Source organism: Corvus cornix, chromosome 5, assembly GCF_000738735.6.
Source record: "Corvus cornix cornix isolate S_Up_H32 chromosome 5, ASM73873v5, whole genome shotgun sequence".
Classification (NCBI taxonomy): domain Eukaryota; kingdom Metazoa; phylum Chordata; class Aves; order Passeriformes; family Corvidae; genus Corvus; species Corvus cornix.
The window spans coordinates 3,458,938-3,464,937 of record NC_046335.1 but is presented as its reverse complement, the minus strand read 5'-3'; positions in this window follow the sequence as shown (position 1 = coordinate 3,464,937).

Here is a 6,000-nt window from a genome sequence, read left to right as displayed (position 1 = left end):
GTGCTGTTTTATCAACCAGCACATCCAGATCCATCCAGAGCCACCATGGAAAGGAAAACCACAGTTACAGAGCCAGGAATGTTTTATCCTGCAAAGTACCAGCCTGATTTAAAAGTCTCTCTACCTCCAGGACGCCCCATTCTCCCCAGTCAGCAGAAGAAAAGACTCGGAGGTTTCACATAAAAGGAGGCTTTTTCATGGGAGAAAAATGATGGAAGTAGGGAAAACAGAAGTGAGTGGGAAACACTGAAATCAGGATGCAGCAGTTCAAAGCCTGTGCAGGCTTAGCTGCTTTAATCTGAGCCCTTCCTCCCTTCCCTGAGATGCCCAGGGTACACAGAGCCGCTGCACGCAGCCGCTGAGCAAATGGTAACGGAATATTATAATCGGATTTTAACAAAATTAAAGCCCCTGCAACCCGAGTGGGAGAGCAAGGTAAACAGCACAGAGGAAGGCTTAAATGTGCCTTTCCGTCCCACTAACTCCAGGTTTGCTCCAGCTTAGGCAGCAAAAGGACGTGGCCCCTGCACCCGCCTGGCACAGAGCGAAGCCCTCCCTAGAAGGGTTTCTGCCAAGGACAAACCTTTGCCACCATCCCACTGCTGCCCCCAACGCTTAATCCCCATTTCCCTCCCTATTATCCCATCCTAACGAAGGCATCTGGTGACAGTGGACAGGGAGAAGCCTCGGCAGAGCCTCCCATTTCCAGAGGGGCTGCTTAATGAAAGGCTTCTCTATTATCAGGTTATTGCTCCCCGATTTTCTTAATTGAGGCGATGCACCTCCATCCTCTAAACTTCAGGGATGACAATAATTAGCACAGCGAGTCGTTATTGCTCTCATCATCTCTCCCCTTCAGGAAGTACAAGATCTAAGGCACCAGCCATGAATAGGAAATCCAGCTTTGCCGGGCACACTCTCACCGACCTCGGAGCCGCCCCGCGATCTTGTAATGAGAGGATTAGCCCAGAATACATATGTGGCCCTTTAAAGGGGAATATTTATTAAAAATACATCAATATATCACTGCTGGGGCGCACACGCAGCTTATTAACAAGAGACCCCCCTCCTGAGCGGGCTTTTGTCAGCAGCAAACAGAGCTGGGGAGATAAACAGCAGCTCCTGCAATTAAGAGTAGCCCTTGTGTTAATGCTGGTTGCTGTTACAGCAGCTTATTGTCGGCTGCAGGGCCTGGGGAACCAGGATGATGGCAAAGGCTAATGCTGAAAGGTGGATTTAGTTAGTAAAAGATGAGCCTGGAACATGGGTTTTAAGCAAAAGGTGAGGGGGAAAAAAAGTCATGCTTGGATTGAGTCATCCTGAGGCAAGATTTAACTGCAAAAGAGGAGCCAGCACTTACAGAGTCACAGGATGGTTTGGGATGGAAGGAACCTTAAAGATCATCTCATTCCAACCCCCTGCTAAGGGCAGGGACACCTTCCACTAGCCCAGGTTGCTCCAAGCCCTGTCCAACCTGGCCCTGAGTGATAAAACTCCTCCCCTTGTTGGTGAAACAGGCACAAACAGAGATATGTACATAACATATATGTATGATGTTTATATGGGATCAGAGCTCCATTACTGGCACAAGACATGCTAAACATGCAGTATTGGGGGATCCTCTCCTGGTCATAGTCCCAAAGGATTCACCCTTTACCCAGCTATAGGGGATGAAATTGTCACAGCTTCCAAAAGGACCCTGCAGAGAGAGACTCACCTGTCCAACACCACAAGATTGGCAATAAACTCATGCTGAGCAGCAAGAACAGGAATCCCAGGGCAAAGAAAACTTGGGGAGGGTTTGTGTTTCTGCCTGTACAGCCCCCCAGCCCAGCAGCAACATGTATATGTGTATGTAAAATACACCTGTGTGCTGCAAAGCTCTTCAAAAGACACCTCCCAAGGGGGCAGAGGGCCAGACACAGCGACCCCACATCTCCCCCAAAACCAGCACAGAGCCCAGCTGCACCCCCCCCCAGCAAGGCAAGGGGAGAGGGGAGGTTATATTTATAATCCATTATATATATAAAAATACATAATATATAAAACATAACATGTAAAATATATAGAGATCAGATATTAGGAAGGAATTCCTGGCTGTGAGGGTGGGCAGGCCCTGGCACAGGGTGCCCAGAGAAGCTGTGGCTGCCCCTGGATCCCTGGAAGTGTCCAAGGCCAGGTTGGACGGGGCTTTGAGCCACCTGGGATAGTGGGAGGTGTCCCTGCCCATGGCAGGGGGTGGAACTGGATGAGCTTTAAGGTCCCTTCCAACCCAAACCATTCTGTGGTTCCACGATATTTAGAAGTTCCCATTCCCTGAGTGTCCCATTTTCAGGCTTCTTCCCAACACACACTTACTCTCAAGAGAGCGATTGTGTTCTCACACTCACACACCAACAAACAGGTTGCTCTTGCTGGTTTTCCTCATCAGGTTTCAGAAGCCCTTTGAGAGAACAGAGGTTTCAGTTTCTCCTTATTTCAGCTGGGTAACAAAATGCCTCGTTGGGTTGGGAACAGGGACTGATCCCGCTCTGCCAGGGCAGCCAGCAGCTTGGAGTCTCCTTAAGCCAAGATTTTCACTCTATCACAGGACCCCAAAAGCAGGAGATTTAGGACAGACATCCTAGAAAGCACAACTGACTGTTTGGGAGTCCAAGTCCTGCTGTCACAGCTTTTTACACTCAGGGACCGAGGACACAGACTGAGGCATGTGCAAAACAACTATTTTTTGGTTGTATTTAACACCTGGGTGAAGTCTGGGGGCCCCATTCTGAGTCACTGAAGATCCAGCAAATTATCTCAGCTATGTGGGGGCAAGCAGCACTTAAAATTACAGCTGTTGTGCTTCCTCAGCCAATTTACAACTGCATCCATTGAATTAATAATGACCAGCCAGGACCAGCACTGCTGATAGAGACCAGCTCCCTCTGCTCCTGAAATATTTATTGATTTTAAAGAATTATATCCAAGCCTGGTGCAGCTCAGGTTATTTTCCATAGGGTTGGGTTAGGATGAGCCCATTTGCTTAGGCAAGAGATCAGGTTCTTCCAGGATGGCCCTGGGCAGCACTGATGCGCTGCAGGAACACTCTGGCTCTGAATATGAGCTTTGAAATGGTCTTGGGGTCTTTCTTTTCTGTGCTTCAAGCCTGGTTGAGGTGGTGAGGGGAACTTTACCCAAATAGGTCCTGTGAGAACATCACAAGGGTCATGAACCTTCAGGGTCTCCCTCCTCTCGTGGCTTTGGGTCCCACAGTGGCACAAACAGGGCCCACGGCCACATTTGATGGTGGTTTTGTTGATATAAAGAATTGCTGATGGCCAAGCTGGAGACTCAAAGCCCACTGGGACCCCTCAGCTCATCTGAGCTGGATATTAACCCCAGATACTCAGAAATTAAAAGGATGAAATTTAAAGCTGTTTTTCAGGCCTCCATCCCTTCTCCTTTGAGGGGCTGCTCAGGGGATCCTGTGATGGTCACAGTGGGGCTGAGAATGAAGTTCAGGGTCTGGGGAGTCACAGCTGCACAAAAAAATACCACATGAATGCCCAAATACCCAGGTGCAAACCTGCCCTTCCCACAGAGGAAGGATAAACCTCTGGACCTTGCCCATGCAGTGCAAGAGGAACATGGATCGCTGCAAAAATGGGGAAAAAACAAACCCACAACGTTTTCAGCAGCGTGGAATAAACCCTGCTCGAGGGCCTGCGTTTCCTCCAGTTTAATTAGCTCCTCAATGATGCAGAGCCAGCTTCCCCAGGAGCCTGAAGATGTATTTTTAGGTGCAACCACTCCAAAAATAGAAGCATCCCTGCAGGAAGCTGCAAACAGCCACCAAGGAGCCACGTGCGGGTTGTGCTGTGGATGCACGAGCTGAGAGCAAAACTTGCACCCATCCTGAGCACAGGGGACATCAGAACAGGGGCACTTCCAGCAGCCACCTCAGCACCCTCCCACATTTGGGCTTGGAAAAGTAGAAACACAGAAATTCAAACAGAAAGGAAACATTTTGTACATCCCGGTGTCACAGCACGAGGAGAGGTGGGGTTTGGAAGGGGACACACCACAGGAAACCTCCCCCAGTGAACACCTGAGCAAGTCTTGGCATTCCCATGGGTTGTCCTGTACTTCCGGTCATTCATACAGACTTAGGAAACTCCTCAGGACTTCTACTGACCCGTTTGCTTTGGCAGTCTCACAGAGGAAAACATCCAGATAAAGCTCCAGAGGAGGCCACTCTCGGGCTCTAATCCTGCCCCTGTGACAGGCAGAGCTCTCTGCAGAATCTGTGCCTTCAGGAATTAGTCCAGCCTAATTTTAAGCGAGTCTGGGACAGAAGACACCCTCCATGAAGATATTTGGCTAAACCTCCCTCCAAGGAGCACCCCTTGCCCATCACTCCCCCCCAGCCACTGCCCAGCCAGAGCTGACAGGGGATCCACAGGGATTTGTGAGAGCAAGATAGATCTCCAACTGGATGTGAGAGAAAGCCTGAATGCTGGGAAAGTAGCAATCATGTCCATTTTGTTTTAAAGCTTTTGGAGACTTTACATCCCACAGCATCACCAGCAGGTTTCTCCCCAAAACCTTCCCTCTCCAGCCAGGGCACAAGCACAGTCTGGCCCCATGGAGGAGAGTTTTTGCTGGAAGATGATGTCTAACCTTGAAGTCTGGCAGAAATATGGTGGTTTTCACCTTCTGGATGCTCCCTTAGGAACTCCCACTCAGCTTCCACCAAGACCCACAGAAGAGCCCCCCCCACTACAACCCCTCTGCCCAGGAAGGCAGAGCCCTGCCAAAACCAGCCTGGCAAGATCCTTGGTGAGCACCAAACTGCAAACATCCCTGAGAGAGCTGCAGGAGAAAGCCAAGGTCACACACGGAGCAGGGGGGACACGGGGACCCCCGGGGGAGAACACACAGCTGTGTCATTGCAGAGGGCTTTTATGGCAAAATCATCTGAATTATTTGGGGTTGAATTAAAGCTGCACGAGCTTTCTTTTTTTAATCGCAGTAATAAATAGCTGAGTGAGTCACTGCCTGAGAAAACCCAGCAGCAGCTCCCGGGTAAACAACCTGCAGCTCCCGAACGCCGGGAACAGCCGGGAAAGGCTGGCAGGGCTGTGATGGGGGGCGCAGGAAAGGCAGCACAACTCCAGGGAGACAGCTCAGAGCCTTCCCTTGCACTTCCCATCCCCATTTCGAGGGACGGTGACGAACTGAAAGCAAGAGCAGCCAGGTTGGTACAGGAGCCAGGCTCGGCAGGCAGCACCTCACGGGAAGCGCTCGGCCCCGCATCGCACGGCGCGGGCTCTCCCGCTGCGAATCACCTCTAAAAAAATAAATAAATACCCCAAAAAATCCATTGCCAGCATCTGAACATCCCACTTTGGGCTTTTTCCAAGAAAAGCATCCCTGTATCCATTAGCTATTGTCTCCCTCTAGCGCGGGCAGACACCATCCTGCGCCTCTCCTGCCGCGGCTCCCGGCCTGGCTGGGCACCAGGGCTGGAGCTCTGCGGAGATCCGGGGGCTCCCGGCCCTGGGAACACGCCAAGCACCAGCTCTGCCTTTGCACTGATGAGTCAGCTTCCCACACTTTTTAGATTTTTCTTTCTCATCCCATTTTCTCCCAGCAGATGCTCCGAGCAGGAGGGATTTCTCAGTGACCAAACCGGCGAGGCAAAGCTTCCCAAATTGGAGATGGCTGCCAGGAGCGGTGTTTGATCCAGGGCTGGAGAGGACAGCGAGATGAAACAGCATCCTTCCCTCTTGCCAGTGCTCCTGGGGAAGCAGCCTGACCTCTCCTCGCCCGTCAGAGGGGATCAGGCTTTACTCTAAAGCTGGCCTTTCCAGGGGATCCTTTCACAGCTGCCTTTAACACCTCTGTACATCCCCTAAAGCAAGATAAAAACCCGCGCCTGAATTGCAGAACTAAAAGATCTCCTGCCCTCTCCAGGGAGAGTTCCTGCCAAGAAAGAGAACGATGCTGCAAATCTCT